This window comes from Kogia breviceps, chromosome 2, assembly GCF_026419965.1.
Source record: "Kogia breviceps isolate mKogBre1 chromosome 2, mKogBre1 haplotype 1, whole genome shotgun sequence".
Lineage (NCBI taxonomy): Eukaryota > Metazoa > Chordata > Mammalia > Artiodactyla > Physeteridae > Kogia > Kogia breviceps.
In genome coordinates, this window is record NC_081311.1 from 45,886,576 (window position 1) to 45,904,963 (window position 18,388).

The following is an 18,388-nucleotide window of genomic DNA, read 5'->3' on the forward strand; positions in this document are numbered from 1 at the left end:
TAAAAAATGATCCCATATCCTGTTCCCACTACTTCTTGGCTCATACACTGTGGCTTTCCTATGGCCAATTAAAGAGTCTTAATTGTAAGAGGATGTGTGTTTATTATTTAGACTCTCACTAAGAAGGAGGAGGAATAGAAGGATAGAAGAAGAAGAAGGGGAGGAAGAAGAAGAAGAAGGAGGGGGAGGAGGAGGAGGAAGGAGAAAAAGAGGAAAGAAGAAAGGGGAGAAGAAGGCAGAGATAAAGGGGAAGGAGTGGTAGAAGAGGAAGATCTGGTACTTACTGAGCACTCATTGCACGTTAGGCATTTTGCAGGGATTATCTTATTCAGTCATTTAAACAATCTTATGAGGCAGGCACTAATATTCCCCAGATTTTCAGATGAGAGACTCAGGCCTAGAGAGGTTAGATAATGTCCCCAAGGTCACACACCCAGGAGTGACGGGGCTGGAATTGGGGCTGGATGGTGTCACTTGTTCTAGTGGTCCGTGGCTGCACAGGATGCCAGCATATGCTTGGGTCTGTCCATGTTAGAGTGATACTGGACCAATGCACAGCTGGTAACAAATAGACATTTTTTAACTTCTAGACTATACCAAAAAGGGAAAGGCTTAGTACCTAGAACCCTCAGCTAACAGGAGTTTTATTCACTCAGTATTTTTTTGAATAGAGAAATATTCCCACAGTGCTAGGAAGCCATGTTAGAATCCACATGAGGCTGACTGTAGTATGGGTTTACCTTTCCACCTCACAGTGCCGTGTCTCAAAAGCGTGCAGGCGTCTCTTGAGAATGACACCCTGGTTCCTAAGTGACAGATGAAGATACTGAGGGTAAAGTTATGTCCATTCATTTCTATAAATGTGTGTCAGGCCCCTTCTATCCCAGGAACATTATTATATTGTTGCACTGGAGATTCAGAGGAGAACTTGGGTAGGTCACCTTGCAGTTGAGAGAGACAGACAGCAAACTAGTGGGCAAATAAAATAATTTCAGTTCATGATAATTCCTCTGAAGGAAATAAGGTGATATGATCAAAAGTGGTCTGGGTGAAGGGACTATTTAAGACTGGGTTTTCAGAGAAGGTCTCCAGGAGACCAAGTTCCAAGGATCAATCCAGATTCTCCTGCTGGCTTGGAGCTTTCTCTGGGCTGCACAGGCTGCCTTGTTCAGATCCACCAAAGCCACGTTCTGACCCTAAGAGCTGACAGTTACAATACGTGCTGGCTAAGGACCTGGGGTCCTCTTACCAAGAATAGTTGCCATGACAACCAGGCAGATTTATTTTCTAAGCAAAGTAAATACTATAATAGTCTAACAGAACTCAGTAATAATGAGGAGGAGCCTATATAATACAAACAGTAGAACATATTGACTTATCTTTAATGACTCTCTAGCTCCCCAAATCAGGAAGGCCTTCAAAAACATCTTGGGCTTCCCTGGTGGCGCAGTGGTTGAGAGTCCGCCTGCCGATACAGGGGACACGGGTTCGTGCCCCGGTCCGGGAAGATCCCACTGGGCCCGTGAGCCATGGCCACTGAGACTGCACATCCGGAGCCTGTGCTCCGCAATGGGAGAGGCCACAACAGTGAGAGGCCCGTGTACCGCAGAAAAGGAAAAAAAAAACATCTTAAAGCTCAGACACTGACTAGGAGAAGGCATAATTTTATCTGAAAGATAGTCTTGGAGGCTAAAATGACCCAATGACAGCATAGTGCTTCCTAAGCAGAGATGGGGTCCTGGAGAGAATCCCTATGGCAAAGGTCCACATGAGTGGTCCCCAGCTGGAGTGGATCTGCTAAGGAACCAAGGAAGGGACAGTGGATCCTTGAAGGCTCATGGGGTCTGCTTGAAGAGTGAGGAAGGAGATGAGTTAATGATTTCGGATGTTGGTTCCCTCTGTGGTGTTCAGTGCAAATGGAATATGTCCTTTGTGAGTGAATGAATGAATGAGTGAGTCAATGAATGAATGAATGAGTGAGTGAATTCCTGGCAAGATGCCTGGTTTAGCCTGAGAGAAATTCTGATTTTGGGGGAGATGAGCTCTGTGGGCTGGAGTGAATACCGAAGGAGGCATTGACCTGTGTGAAAACCTCAGGGCTTGTTGATGAGGAAATTAGGGACCAGATATGTTTGTGGGAGGTTCGGGCAAGTGCCTTCTCTGTGGATGAGTTTCCGGAGCATTTGCATACTGGAAGAGCCATCATTTCCTTGGGACTAGAAAGTTTCTGGAAGGGCCCAGACTCAGAGGTGGGAGCCCTTGGCCCAGCCTGCTTGAGGGCTGGGGGTCAGCTGTGCAAGGGTCGGGCCACTGGCTGGGCTGGACCTAAAGGCTCATCCTGGGCAAGGGTCCTCTTCCTCCTCGCGGGATCAGAGCCTGGTAAATCCCCCCTTCAGCGCAAGAGGGCACTGTCTTCTCCTCGGGTAACGTGCATCTGCGCAGCTACAGGTGGGGAGATGCTGAATCTGAAGACCCTTCCAGGACTTAAAATGTTACGTATGTTGCATTTAAAAGCCTGTGCTGAGTTCTCAGGCTTGTAATGCAGTGGAACACGGAGAAAGGACACTGTGTCTCCCAGGGCTGGCATGTGAGAAGTTTTCCTTAGAAGGGGGGAGGCTGAGCATAGTGATGTGACCCTTGGACACTGCTCCTGGGATCTGCTTTCATGGGGACCATACCCACCTGCTTAGGGTCATGCCAGGCTTGGAAACACCTGGGAGGAGGAAGTCCAACCCCACTACCCACGTGGGCCCCAATTATCACATTACCTGCTGCTGCCTGATGGCCCTGAAAGGAGGTGGCACGTGCTAGGACAAGCATAGACCTCCAGGAGGCCTGTTTTGGGCCCACAGCTCCAGCAAGGCCTCACCTCCATCTCCCATCTAGAGTGGGACTCATCGCTTTGTCCAGAAGGTGTTCTTTGCTATATGGGTCTCTCTGTGCCTGACTTGGAGGAGCTTCACAAATGGAACACGCTCATGCCCCCCTGCCCCTCCCACAGCCAGAAACTCAGGTGGAAAGTTCTCTCATCCTGTCACTGCCCACCATTCCTCCCTCCTGCAGTCCCCCTGCTTCCAGTGTCTCACCGTCAAACCATCTATCTCTAAGTTCTCTCTGTTCATGGTGTTGCTGCTAAGACAATCAAGGATGCGTCATTTCACACAATGCTCTAGGGTGTCAACACATCCAGGCTCCTCTGCACTGTAGTCCTGGCTCCTTTCTCTGGCCTTTTACCTCACAGTCTCCTTGCCTTGGGAGTGGTCTTTCCCCAGGTCATGGTGGGCTTATGAAGTTGTCCCTGCTGGCCCTCCTCTGAGCCACTCCAGGTCCAGCCTGGCCTGCAGGGTCTGACTTTGTTCCCCCTTCCTCCTCAGAACTGTTACTGATAAGCATTACTCTGAAATCTTAGAGTTGGTTCTACTGTGATATTAATTTAAACCTTAACATGTACTGTCTTATCTCCTTCCTTAAATAGAACCCTCTTGAGACCAGGGGTTAATTATCTCATCTTTAAGTCATCAGCCAATTACACACAAGACACATCCATGTGTGTCAAAAAAAAAAAGATACTAATGAATCTGACAATCACCAAGAAAGAAAAAATTTGTCCCAGAAAGTTGTAATTTAATGAACTAGGATCCATATTAAGAAGTTAGGACCATTTGTAGAAGGGAGGAAATAATGAAAGAAGAACAGAAAGTAATAAAACAGAAAAAATTACGCTAGAGAGGATAATGAAATCAAAGTTGTTTGGAAAAGACTAATAAAAATGATACACTTCGGGAAAGATTGATCAAGGGATAAGTGGGAAGCTCTTGGTGGTTCTTAAGCCAAATGCCATCCAGATGTTGGGCTTAATTTATGAAAACATTCCAGTCTGAACCTGCTGATTCATTAACATGTACTTAGCACCCCTGTCCAGACCTCTCCTCCCACTGCACTAGGGTCTTAGGCCCCCAAATCCAGTGTGTTGAGGAGGAGGAGGAGGAGGAGGAGGAAATTGTAGAAGGAGTGGAGCACATGAAGCTCCTGGAATCAGAGATCCTCAGCAATGTGGAAGATAGAGATGACATTCCTGAGTCCCTGAAGGACCACAGGTCATTAGAGATCAGAGAAGAGCCAAACAAAACTCAAGTATAACTCAACCCCACCCTTGGAGACAAATGTGTGGCATTTGAGGAGGCGACTGGCTGAAACTCACCTTGAGGACAGCACTGCCTTTGAATGAAGAAACCAAGAGCAGCTTTACAAAGCCTGCCACTGAGCTGAGTTAGCCCAACTTGCTGAGCCATTGCAGCAGAATTTCAAAGCTTGGCTTTATAAATAAATAACTTACATTAGAGAGACATGTGCTAGCTTTATGGAGCATTTATTAGCTTTCTGTGAGCATCTATTTCAGGACTAATGGAGATGCTTCTTAGTTCGTTTAAAAAAAGAGGAAAGAAAGAGAGAAAGCAAGCATTATCAGGAAATATAAAGACCCCCCTAGCAAGGCACTTGGAAGTGGGCAACATGTGAGAGAGAAACTGTCACTGAGGCCCCTTGCCCTCCCCTTGTCTACCCAGCCAAGGAGACCCTGCAGGACCACCCCCATGGGCACAGAAGAAAGACTATTTGGGGCGTTCAGCACTAATGAGGGCCAGTCCTCTTCATGGCTTTCTTTCAGCTGGAACTAGGACATCTTGCAATTCATCAAACATCTGCTGGGAACCTGATATGTGTCAGGCATTGGGATGGGATCTAGGGATCCTGGATGAATTAGGTATAAGTCCTGTCCTTGAGGAGCCCACAGTCTATCTAGGAAGACAGTCACCTGAACACAAATATAACAGCCAGTGTGATAACAGGCAGAAGGTACAGAGGTCCTTTTGAGGTGAGTGAATGATGGAGTAAATGAATGAATGGAGATGCTAGCTTTCTACTTTTAAGTTCTCTGGCTGTCCTCTGCTACCAAAGGCATATTGGATAAGAGGAGCATAATAATTATCACCCATAACACTTTTAAAAAGAAAGGGAGACCTATGAATAATTGCACAAGGACAAGAGTGAACCAGGACTGTCTTATGCAAACTGGGGTAAATGGTAATTCTAATTATGGGAAAGTGAAAATACAAGGAAGCATAACATGTGAAGAATATTTATTTCTCTTCCACTTATTCTTTTTGTTTTAATTGAAACATTTTGTGGTAAACCATACATAATATAAAATTTACCATCGTAGCCATAGTTAAGTGTACAGTTCAGTAGTGTTAAATACATTTACATTTGGGGGCATACAATCTCCAAAACTTGTTTCATCTTGCAAACCCATGAAAGAGCAACTCCCCATTCCTCCCTCCCTCAGCCCCATGGAACCACCATTCTACCTTCTGTCTCTATGAATTTGGCTACTCTGGGTACCTGACATCATACAGTATTATTAATTTCTGTGACCTATTTATTTTTGATAAGTATTATCACAATGTCAAATTCACACTTGCAATGGCATCACTGAGAACTAAAACTACATGTTATGTATGACATCATTGCTATTCTCAACTGATTAGATTTAGTTTTAGCTTTCTTTATTTTTGTTTTATTTGCATTGGGTCAGCTACATTTCAGGCATACTTAGATGCTTGGTGTGAAGGTTCTACTGTGAGAAAACACAGGTTGTGCAAAGCTTCAAGTGTGTCATACCTGAGCTATTCGGAGAATGACCAGGCCATTGCTTTCTGGGGCTGGCATGCTGGGCCCATTGACATGCTATTTCTTCTATGGTACTTAGTCCATGGGAGATTTTGTTGGTTCAGAGATTCTTGAATTTAGGACTCATGGCTATGTTATCAGTCTGTGTAATCCTCAACTTTCTTATGGAGTGTATGACTGTTTTATTTGAAAGTATGTCGTTTCAAAGAGCAAATTACAGAGCAGCATATATATATTATGTAGATAGGAAGATAGATAGATAGATACAGATAGGTATAATGACTGAGCATGCATTAAAAGTCTGCAAAGCTACAATCCAAACTGTAAAAGTACCTAACTCGAGGGAATGCATTTTTTAAACTCAATATGATGTTATACTGTATTTATTAATAATAATAATTAATATTTTTAATGAAAAGTCTTTACAAGGCAGTCATTTGGACTCCAGGATATACACTTATCCTTGAAGTCATTTATTCATCTATCCATTTATTTATCCAATCAGCCAACAAATGCTGCATGCCAAGGACTATTCTAGATATCAAGATGTAGCAGAAACAACACAGGCATAAACCCTTACTCTAGAAGAATTTACATTTTAAAAAGGAAACAGGGGAAGAGAGTAAACAAGCAAGAAAACAATATAATAAGTCTGAGAGAGAGAAATGCTATGAAGACAATAAAATAGTTTAACGTGGTATAGAGTGGCTGGAGGTGGGATGTGGGGAAAGGATCCTTTGGATAGTGTTAAGAGAGAACCTTCTGAAGACATAATTGCAGAAGAAGCTCTCGGAGAACTGGACAGAGAACATTCCAAGTAGGCAAAATGGCAAGTTTAATGTTTAGGTTGCTGGGGTAACATAAGCCAAGATAGAAAGGTTGCCATGGGCCAAAACAAGGAAGGGAGAAGATTGTGAATAATAAATAGATCATTGATGAGGATTAAGATTGTCTGGAGATTTATGAGAAAGGCAAGAACTGGCAATCACAGAGTAATGGCTGGTTAAACATCCAAATTAGAGCCTTTTAGTGGATGGTGCTTGAGGCCTTGGGGTGGCTCAAGGAGATGTCAACTTCATGCTCCTCCAACGCCAAAACTGAAACCACTAGGAGTTCATGGACATTTTACAAAAGACTTTAGTGTTTTTAGAGAAGTTATAGCTTCACAGCAAAGCCGAGAGAAAAGTACAGATGTTTCCCATCTATATACACCCCCACCACATGCATAGCCTCTCCCAGTGTCAGCATCCCTCCCCAGAGTGGTACATTTCTTACCACTGATGAACCTACATTGATACATAGTGATCACCCAAAGTCCATAGTTTAGATAGGATTCACTCTTGGTGCTATATATTTTATGGGTTTGGAAAACTGTATAATGATATGTATCCATCATTACTGTATCACACAGAAGTTTTCACTGCCCTAAAAATCCTCTGTGCTCTGCCTATTTATTCTCCCCAGCCCCAACCCCTGGCAGCCACGGATCTTTTTACTAGTCTCCCGTCGAGTCCTCACCTTGGAGTTTCAGGGCCCACTTTTAGGTCCCCACAGTGATAAGTGGGCACAACAAGTGATGCTCACAGGGCATTGATGGATCAGGTGACGGTAAGAAAAACACGATCCAGATTATGCAGAAATAGCTGCTTGGAGCCAATTTCAAGGCCTAGGAAACCACATGACTGTAGCAAACCAGGTGTTTAAATTTAATGAACTTAAACTGCAACCTAATAGCCCTCAAGTTCCCTGCAGGCAATTTTCCTTCTAATTACCCACCAGCCTGTGTGTGCTCCAGGCCTCTCCATAGCCCTCACGTGGCACGTGTTTCTAGTATGTGTTACTCTGTATTTCTTAGATTAGTTGCTTTTGCTTAGGATGTTGACTTTGGGGCAATTTTAAATTGCTGTCTTGTAATATGATCACATAAGAACATCTGGGAAATATTTTAAGTTTTTAATTGATAGTGGTTATGCAAATAAGTTAATACATTCGAATCAAGATTCCTGTTCCCGTTTGCATTCCATTTATATCTTCCATCAACCAAGGAACACTGGATCTGAGACGTTTCCCCTAAGCAAGGGAGAAAGGACATGGCTTCAAGGAAGGAATCAAACCTGACTAACACTTATAGAAGGGAATGGTATCTGATCTTGCCGATTTCTGCTTTTCTTAGAGGGTATACAGAGGAAATGTTATAATCTCGAATAAAACAAAATGTGTATACACACACACACACACACACACACACACACACACACACACACACACACACACACACACACCAGTACCAATAGCTTCCACAACGGAATGCCATGCTTCAAAAAGGACGATTTCTGAACCTCAGACAAGACACCACCCAATTTTTCAATCATCGTCTCTCTTGCCCTCCCAAGACTGAGCTGCGAGAGCTAAGATTTGCTTACATCCACGGACCCATCTCAGTACTATTGCAATAATCATCGCCCTGCCACACAAGAGCAAATGCAGAGAGCTCTGACACCTGGGAAGGGGCAAGCGGCCTTGGGGCATGGAAAACTTGGAGGATTCTTGTGTTGTTTTATTTTTATTGAGATATAATTGACATACAAAGAGCCCAAACATCACCTAGAGCCTCTCCCGGAGGTGCTGCAGGGCTAGCTCTATCAGTATCTATCAAAAGTATCCACTCATGAGATGTTCCTAAAATTATAATGTACACTAATAAGGATTAACAAGATCACACTTACCTTAAAATAGGAGAACAAATTTGTAATTTTTTGGATTCTATAATAGAACCAAAAAAGCACATCAGTTAAAAATACTCTTTCATGATATACTTTCTGGGGGGTCGATTTAATAAGTATAATATTCCCTTATCCCTGCTCTAAATCCTTTTCTCCCAGATCCTGAGAGGCAGTCCACACTGTGAAGGTCTAGGGACAGACAAGAGTGGCCCTGGTCCATCTTGTTTCCCTGCAGGACACAGAAGCCAGGCCACCTGCCCCGCTGTGAGAGGGTGCCCCGTGCACATCCCTAGGCCTCTGGAGAGCTCGCTGCAGACTCACCCTCACCCCCTCACCTCCCTTGTGGAAATGCTGATCCCAGAACTCACCTTGAGGCCACAGGTGGTCACGGTCCTCAGTGGCCTCCCTCGTTCCTGGTGCTGGAGAGAGGGACAGGCAGGTAAGTGAGAATCCTGAGACCTAGAAGGGACAGAAGCAATGAAGGAGGATCCCATCCTGGACTTCAGCTGCCTGTTTCTCAAAGTAGCTTAAATTAAAACACACTTCACACCATGAGATTTTTTTTCAATATATATTGTTAATTTTTACTTTAAGATAATTGTTAGGTTCACATGCAGTTGTGGGAAACAGTACTGAGAGATCCCCCGGTTTCCCCCACTGGTGACATCTCACATAACTGTAGTACAATGTCACAACGAGAAAATGGACATTGATCCAACTAGCGACCTCACTCGGGTTTCACCAGCTTCACACGCACTCATTTGTGTGTGTATCTCTTTGTGTTTAGTTCTATGCAATTTTTCACATGTGGAATCATGTGACCACCACCACAAAGTACCAAGCAGTTTCCTCACCTCAAGGGTCCTTTGGGGTACTCTTTCATAACCATTCCCATCTTAGCAAGGTGTGTGCCAGAGCAGATGTGAGACGTGGGAGGTACTGAGTGTGACTGTAATGATATAAACAGTGTCAGCAAATGACATTTCCTCTCCTTCCCCCAAGAGGAAGTGTCAGGGTGGGAGAAGCCTGCCTACCCCTCAACATCAACCAGCAAAGAGGGCACAGATGAGAGAGGAAACAGGTTTGTCAGCAGATTCCCCTGTTAGAGTCTTTGCTGTGCTACATTCTGTCCTTTGTTTGGGGGAAAGTCATATAACTTCCCAGGCTGTGCCCATGTCTCTGGAGAGGGGAGAAGGGCTGCACCCCTGCACAGAGCTCGGGGCTCAGTGGGCATTCACTCTGTGGGCCAGGCAGCTCAGGGGGCCAGCCTCTCTCAGCAGATAGCTTTTGAGCCTCCGACCCACCCCGCTCACAGGATATTAGGAGGACTCATGGAGCACATGTTGCCAAAATCACATTACTTTGGATCAACCGCTCATCGGAGAGAAGGACCAGCCAGTGGTTGGTTGTTCCTGGTGGCAGATGGCTTCACTTGTGTGCATTTCCCATCGACCCAAGTCTTCCCCACCAAACTGAGGCCGGAGACCTCAGAGGAGGAGGTGCAGGGCAATAGGCCTGGGTGATGGAACGTTCTCCCTGGACCTCTTCAATGTGGATTTGGGAGAACTGTTCCCAGAGCCCCGGTGCCTTGATGCTCAGATCCCAATGCTCAGCTGGCCCCTTGTGCCTCACAGACCCATTGTGACGTCCACATGCCTTCACCAACATATCCCAAGCTACAACAGGGAAGCACGCCAGAAACCTCCATCCCTGGCTTCTCAGGTCCTGCAAAGGTGTCAGACATTTGGTTTTCACAAATGCCTTCAAGGATTTCGTCTCTAAATCTCAGGGATAATGCCAAAAAGCGACATTGCCCCCACAGTCCAAGACTCAGATGTGAGTTACGTTTCACACCTACCAACCCATGGAGGAGTTAAAAGAATCATTCTTCACTTGGGTGAGGCCCTTGTCAGGTCTGCAAACACTCGCCCATGGGGTATCCAGTCCAGTCCAAGTCACTTAATTTAGAGATGCTCATTCCTGCCTCAAATTGTCTTACAGTGTCAGGTGCCTAGTGGTGCCTTTAAAGCTCTTTTGGAAACAAACAAACCCACTGGGAAACAGAGTGGAGAGTGAGGACTTGTCTCAGATTGTTCCACTTACAGCAGGTGCCAGGATGACCAGCCTGCACACCATGCTCCTCTCCTGGTGCCCGGCCTCTCAATCCCCTGAATGTGTTAAGAGTTTAGCTTTAATATACGTACACTTTATCATTTAATTTTTGCAAAATCATAAAACATAGAGATTATTTTTGTCCTTCTTTAAAAAAGCTACATGTCTTGTCCCAGGACAGAGGGCTAGTAAGTGGAGGAAACAGGACCTGAGCCCAGTGTTTCCGCATCACACCGCCATGCCCTCACACCTGCGCACTCCCCCAAATATGGCTACTGCCCTTTGGCCCAAGGAATCCCCGGGGCCAGACCTAGCACACAGTTTTGAATTGTCCTAGCAGACACACACAAAAATCAGGGTGGTGTGGGAGATTTGAGTCTACACAACTCAGCACTTGGCAAAGAGAAACACTTTGCCTGGGTATGATTCACTGCTGACTTGTTTATTTGGGGGGAATTATTTGTGTGGGCTGTGCTTTTGACGCCCTTTCGATATCTAACATCTGGCATCTGTTCCACCTCCATGAATAGCGTGGGTGTGTGTAGTGGGGTGAATGGTGGCTCCGAAAGATATGTCCACACCCTAAACCCCAGGACCTGTGAATATCACCCTCTATGGAAAAAGATGTGATTAAGTTAGTGATCTTGTGAGGAGGAGCATATCCTGGGTTATCTGAGTGGACCCTTTATAAGAGAGGGAATTTGACACAGACCTACACAGAGGGAGAAGGTCCCATGAAGATGGTAGCAGATTGGAGTGATGTGGCCATAGCTCAGGAATGCTAAGGCAGCTGCCAGAAGCTGGAAGAAGCAAGGAAGAATTCTCCCAGGGAGCTGAGTTTGTGGTAATTTGTTACAGTAACCACAGGAAATGTGGGTAAAGACCTCTTCCCCAAGGACTGCTCCACCTGTACTTAACCTGCCCCGGGGAGGGGAGGGTCCTGGCTGGCCACTGCTGGACTGCATATGGACAATGAACTATTGCTCAGGCCAGCTCTGAGGTCACCCCTGGCCCCGTGTGACAGCAAGTCACCTATCCAGACACACAAAGGTGTCAGTGCTACCCAGCACTGTGCACCCAGGCATGAGGCTTACAGGGAGACTGAGGAAATGGGATCCTTCTTAACATACTGTCCTCCAACTCTGTTTTTAAATTAACACTATATCTGGGACCTCTTTCATTCTAACACTGGAAAAGCCATCTTTGCAGGGCTACGTGGTATCTCATTGCAGGAAACCAGAAGAAAGGCAGAGAGGCAAGGTTTGGGTGAAAGTTAGTGTTAAAGGTTAGGATTAGGATTTAAAGCTAGTGTAGGAATACAAAAATTGGCCTAAAATATCAGAATAAAAGCCTTCTGTCCAAGGAAACTGAAAAGAAAGTAGGAAACTAAAAAGAAAGTCAAAAACTGAAGAGAAACGCTGATGTAATCAATATGGCAATGAACTGAAAACCAAGGTGATTAAGGAACCAAAACCTCAGGCCACATAGGAAAAGCAGGTACCAAGGAGGATATCAGGTGATAGACCTGAAAAAGACTGTCAGGAAAGGAGTGTGCAGAAATTCACAGGGAAAAGAAGGGATTAGGGAGAGAATTTGAAATAATCCTCACCCCTGAGGTGTGTCTGTGCCCACACACAGAGCCCAGAGGAGGAATGGGAGCCCTGAGGTTTTAGCACCAGGATTGTACGTGAGCTCAGGCATCCTGAGACCGGGTGGGTGATGTCTATAGAGAACACTTGCAATGGCAGAGGCAGGGCCGAGAGAACTGGAGCCTGCCTGTCATTGCAGGAAGGTGGCGGTGAATTCGTGAAGGTCCTGGAGTGGGGAGTTGCCTGGAGGAGCCCCTGAAACACACTTTCTCCACCAGTCGTGCTCTCCTAGCGTCCTGACCACTGGGAGCCTCCCCGGCGGTGGCCCTGCCCCTGAACCTGCTGCGAGTGGACTCAGTGGTGGCCTGTGAGGAGCTCAGGTTTGCCGCTTGGCTTTTGAGAGCCCCAGGTACTGTGGCCCCTCCTGACCCTCCTTGTGGAAAAGCTTGTTTTTAGATCTTCTGCCCTTGCACCATTGCTCCACAAGGCTGGACATGACTCTCTTTAACGTCTGTGGTGCCTTGAAAGCACCTTCTCAACGCATCTGGGTCCACATGACAACGGAGCAGCTTTGTGGAACCTTAGTCTGCTTTCCTCCTCCAAAGACCTCCAAGAACCAAGACTGGGGATGGCTGTACCCTGCGAATCTGCTCATATGGTGAGTAAAGCTGATAGCTATTCTCATCTTTTTTCCATTTTTTGTATTGTTTAATCTTTATGGTAATGTCTTCTAAAAATAATCAAAACATTATAGATAAAAATGTGAATTATTCACCCAAATTGCTTACCTTCTCCCTTAGTTTTACTTTCTCCTCATTCAAGCATGTGTATTTCATCAGAAAAGGGGTGTGATAAGGCAGGTGAAAAAGACAGCAGGGTTTTTCTGGACTTGGTTACGAGGTCCAGTGGAAGCAGCTGAGTGGAACTGAATGGAAGCATCTTGGTGAACCATCTGGGTAGCAGGAAGAGTTAAAAGTACTCCATTATCACATATGGGGAGGGTGGAAAGCTACCATGCCCTTCCCCCACTCCCAGAACCATCAGCATTGGGATATAGTCTTTCAGATCGTGATATGATGCATAGCCTATGTTTTATGCAGATAATGTTTACTATACATATTTTATTGCAATTTAGTTTTTCACTTAAGATCCTGTTGAATCCATATCAATCTGTATAGAACCATCTTGGTCTTTCCAACGAATATCAGTTATTATTAATCCAGTTCTCTGTTGTAGCATAATTTATTGATTGAGTCACCTCTCAATGGAAAGTTGGGTTTTTGCAACATACCCATGTGCATGTTTCTGTATAATAAATTCGTAAAACTGAAAGTTTTGGTCAAAGGCTAGAGTATATTTTATTTGAACAGATTTGATGATATTTCCCTCCATAAACTTTGCACCAGTTTATAGCCCCACTGATAGTATATAAGAGTCTCAGACTGGCCTCTTCAGAAACCCAATATCAAGACAGAAAGTTGCCCAGAGCAGACAAGGCCATCAAGATACTAGGACAACTCATTTAATGGGGGCTTTTCCTAAGGGCACTATAGGAGTTCAGGACTGAATGGAGAAGAGTAAAGGATGGAGAGATTGAGTGAATCGGGCCAGAAACCTTTAGTTAGCTGCCGTGACAGAAGGAAAATATGCATTCAGCTAAGTTAATTAAACCAAGCTGTATTATTTTTCTTGGTATTCTTTGCTTCCCTCTTACAACTCATCTTTCTGGAAGGCAGCCTTCATTCTGGCCCTGGCAGGAAACTGATACCTCATCTAGGAATCGGGAATAGATCCCCTTTTTCTCCTTGATGGTGGATTCACCCAACAGATTCTTTGGTATTTGTATTTGTAACTGTTTCTTAATTTCATTTCACACGTGCTAAAGAAGTTTTTGACTTTTTCATGTGTCTTCTATTAAAGTGATTTATGGAAAACATGCTGAGCTGTGGCTTTTGGAAACAACACTGCCTGCCTCATAAAACCATATCCAAGAGCATGTGGGTGAGAGAAATGGCAGGGCTTCCAAGGGCTGGCAAAGTGCATCCTCAGAGAGGATCCTTGTGAGCAATACTGGGATCCATCTTTTTGGACGATGGGGTGTTGGTGAAGCAACAGCAAAAGATGTTTACTCTTACCCTCCATTGAGGCTTGAGAATCCTTTGCTATGTACCTGCCACCCCATCAAGAACCTAGTAACAGAAAGTCTTGCAGTTTGTGCTTTGTACATACTACCTGGACTTGACCAGTGCTTGTTTCTCTATTTTCTTCCACGAATATCTGTCAGTGATCAATAGAAAGTGCTCAATACAACCGAGGAGCCTGGGCCAGGAAAGCCATGTAAGCCCAGGATTCTCCTACTCAGCCGGCACGTGCAGCTCCTGCCTGGCTGGGCTATGAGGTCCCATAGAAAGTTCTCTGCGTCCTGTGTCCAAGTGATCTAAGCTGTGGTGCCTTTTCTCTAAGCAAAGCTGGATGGAAGGGTGTGAGGGGTGGGAGGAGAAGGGGTGGTGAGGTGAAAGAGGGAATGGTTAACAGTGCCCTGAGCTGCCACCTGGAGAAACGGGAAGAGAGGACAACTGAGTTTAGTAATCAAGAGGTTACTCAGATTTGGCCAAGAGTGGCCTCTGGGAATGGTTGAAGCAGGAGCCAGATGTGCAGATATCTTGCAGCAGATAAGTGGCCAGATCTGTATTCTATGTTGTTAAGGACTTCACTCTATTAAAGATCATGAAGATGGGACAGTTTTTGGAGTCAAACAGAAAAGAGTCTCCACCTGGACTCCACAACTGATTATATGTGTTACGACATATATAGGCATACCTCATTACCTGCGTTTCGCTTTATTGCATTTTTTACAAATTGAAGGTTTGTGGTAATCCTCCGTGGACCAAATCTATTGACATCATTTTTCCAACAGCATTTGCTCATTTTGTGTCTCTGTGTTATATTTTGGTAATTCTCGCAATACTTCAGACTTTTTCATTTAAAAAAATAAAACATCTTTATTGGAGTATAACTGTTTTACAATAGTGTGTTAGTTTTTCCTTTACAACAAAGTGAATCAGTTATACATATACATATGTTCCCATATCTCTTCCCTCTTGCGTCACCCTCCCTCCCACCCTCCCTATCCCACCCCTCTAGGTGGTCACAAAGCACAGAGGTGATCTCCCTGTGCTATGTGGCAGCTTCCCACTAGCTATCTAAATTACATTTGGTAGTGTATATATTTCCCTGCCACTCTCTCACTTCATCACTGCTTACCCTTCCCCCTCCCCATATCCTCAAGTCCATGCTCTAGTAAGTCTGTGTTTTATTCCCATCCTACCACTAATCTCTTCATGACACTTTTTTTTTTCTTAGAGTCCATAGATATGTGTTAGCATACGGTATTTGTTTTTCTCCTTCTGACTTACTTCACTCTGTATGACAGACTCCAGGTCTATCCACCTCATTACAAATAACTCAGTTTCATTTCTTTTTATGGCTGAGTAATATTCCATTGTATATATGTGTCACATCTTCTTTATCCATTCTTCTGTTGATGGACACTTAGGTTGCTTCCATGTCCTGGCTATCGTAAATAGAGCTGCAATGAACATTTTGATACATGACTCTTTTTGAATTATGGTTTTCTCAGGGTATATGCCCAGTAGTGGGATTGCTGGGTCATATGGTAGTTCTATTTTTAGTTTTTTAAGGAACCCCCATACTGTTCTCCATAGTGGCTGTATCAATTTACATTCCCACCAGCAGTGCAGGAGGGTTCCCTTTTCTCCACACCCTCTCCAGCATTTATTGTTTCTAGAGTTTTTGATGATGGCCAATCTGACCGGTGTGAGATGATATCTCATTGTAGTTTTGATTTGCATTTCTCTAATGATTAATGATGTTGAGCATTCTTTCATGTGTTTGTTAGCAATCTGTATATCTTCTTTGGAGAAATGTCTATTTAGGTCTTCTGCCCATTTTTGGATTGGGTTGTTTGTTTTTTTGTTATTGAGCTGCATGAGTTGCTTATAAATTTTGGAGATTAATCCTTTGTCAGTTGCTTCAATTGCAAATATTTTCTCCCATTCTGAGGGTTGTCTTTTGGTCTTGTTTATGGTTTCCTTTGCTGTGCAAAAGCTTTTAAGTCTCATTAGGTCCCATTTGTTTATTTTTGTTGTTATTTCCATTTCTCTAGGAGATGGGTCAAAAAGGATCTTGCTGTGATTTATGTCATAGAGTGTTCTGCCTATGTTTTCCTCGAAGAGTTTGATAGTGTCTGGCCTTACATTTAGGTCTTTAACCCATTTTAAGTTTATTTTTGTGTGTGGTGTTAGGGAGTGTTCTAATTTCATACTTTTACATGTAGCTGTCCAGTTTTCCCAGCACCACTTATTGAAGAGGCTGTCTTTTCTCCACTGTATATCCTTCCCTCCTTTATCAAAGATAAGGTGACCATATGTGTGTGGGTTTATCTCTGGGCTTTCTATCCTGTTCCATTGATCTAATTTCTGTTTTTGTGCCAGTACCATACTGTCTTGATTACTGTAGCCTTGTAGTATACAGACTTTTTCATTTTTATTATATTTGTTATGATGATCTGTGATCTTTGATGTTACTACTATGACTTGCTAAAGGCTCAGGTGATGGTTACCAGTTTTTAGCAATAAAGTATTTTTTAATTAAATTATGTACATTGTTGTTTTAGACATAATGTTACTGCACACTTAATAGACTTTAGTAGAGTGTAAACATAATTTTTAAATGCCCTCGGAAACCAAAAAATGTGACTCACTTTATTGCAATATTCATTTTTTGTGGTGTCTGGAACCTTACCTACAGTATCTCCAAGGTATGTCTCTCTATATGTATATGTATATACATGCATGTGTGATATACAATATGTGCATGCATGTATATGTATATACACACATGTGATACATATAATATATATATGCTGTATGTAAAATGTAAAGATATACACGTTCCAAAATGTACATAAATGTATATATAAGCAACCACAAGTTTTTAATCTTCCCCCACCTCCTTTCTGCTGTACTTGTAGTGAGTCCTTGCAGGTGTGTGTGTGTTGAGATCCCAGAAGAGGGTGGGGGAAAGAGCAGAAAAAAAAGCCCTGCTTCCCTTTCAGTGTGGTCCTGCTCCCATGATGTTGGGGGCTACCTGACACCCAAAGGCAACCACCAGGAAAAGCATCTGTTGCCCTCACTGACACTCAAATGCAGTGACATAGCCTCAGCTTTCACTGGTCTCTCAGACAAAGGAAGAGTAGGAGAGTCACTGAGATGTGTTGATACAATCAAGTTTTTTCTCAAGCAAGCCCAGGGCTGACTTGTGTCTTGGAGCGGCTGACTCCTTCACAGCACATTAAAAAAGTCAGCTGTGTCTCTGCTCTGGACCACAGGCAGCCAGGAAGTCCGAGAAGGCCGTCCATGGGCTGCTTCCGTTCCCAGAGCCACGTCTCCCACCGTGCTCCTGGCAGCCTGGCCTTGTGTGCTGCTGGCCCTCACAGCCTCCAGAGGAGGTCTGCCTTCCTGGCGCCTTTGATTCTGGTAAGGCTCTCTGTTCAGCTGCTCTGACGGTGATAACACAACATCACTAAAAACAAAGGAAGCATGCTTGTCTCTTGAAGCAGTCACATTCCAAAGGGAAGTTTCCAAGCTTCCGGGGGAGCCTTTGTTTCATCCGTGGGCCTGGGTGACTCAGGTCTGGGATGGCCCCCACCCAGCCTGGGGGAGCAAGCAGGGCTAGGAGGGAGATGCCTGCCTCTTAACCTCAGCTCTGCTACCAAGCTACCGTGTGACTTGATGCAAATCATTTTTTTTCCAGATGTAAGTGTTCCCACCTGTAAAATCAGGGAGCTGGGCTGAAGCACATTCCTCCTGTGATCATTTGTCTTTCGGGGCAGTGGTTGTCAAAGTTAGTGGGCAAGTGTTGGTCACCTGGGCCCATCCCCAGAGCTTTGATTCTGTCCATCCAAGTAGGGCTTGAGGACCTTATATTTAACAAGTTCCCAGGTCAGGCTGATGGTGTTTGTCAGGAACATACTTTGAGAACCAGCTCCAGGGCAATAATACACATTTATGGAAAACTAGACTTTTTTGTATGGATTCTAAGTTCAGGCTTGGTATCCTTAATTGATTTTTGGCACTTGCCTGTAGATTTTACATGTTAAAATGTAAACTATCAAGAGAGTGGCATAATAAGTTCTGTTAATATATGTCTTTTCTTCACCTTTATAAGTAGCCTGAAACTGAATATGGTATTAAC

At 44.3% G+C, this 18,388-nt stretch overlaps 1 long non-coding RNA gene across 1 annotated transcript in view; it reads left to right on the forward strand.

The window, feature by feature from the left end:
• Window positions 1-8,589: 8,589 nt before the first annotated feature.
• Window positions 8,590-18,388, forward strand: part of LOC136793534 (uncharacterized) — a 61,140-nt gene continuing 51,341 nt past the window's right edge. Inside the window, exons 1-2 of the long non-coding RNA XR_010838896.1 lie at window positions 8,590-8,850; window positions 12,312-12,770. This is a non-coding gene — a long non-coding RNA (uncharacterized lncRNA). The remainder of the gene's footprint in view (window positions 8,851-12,311; window positions 12,771-18,388) is intronic.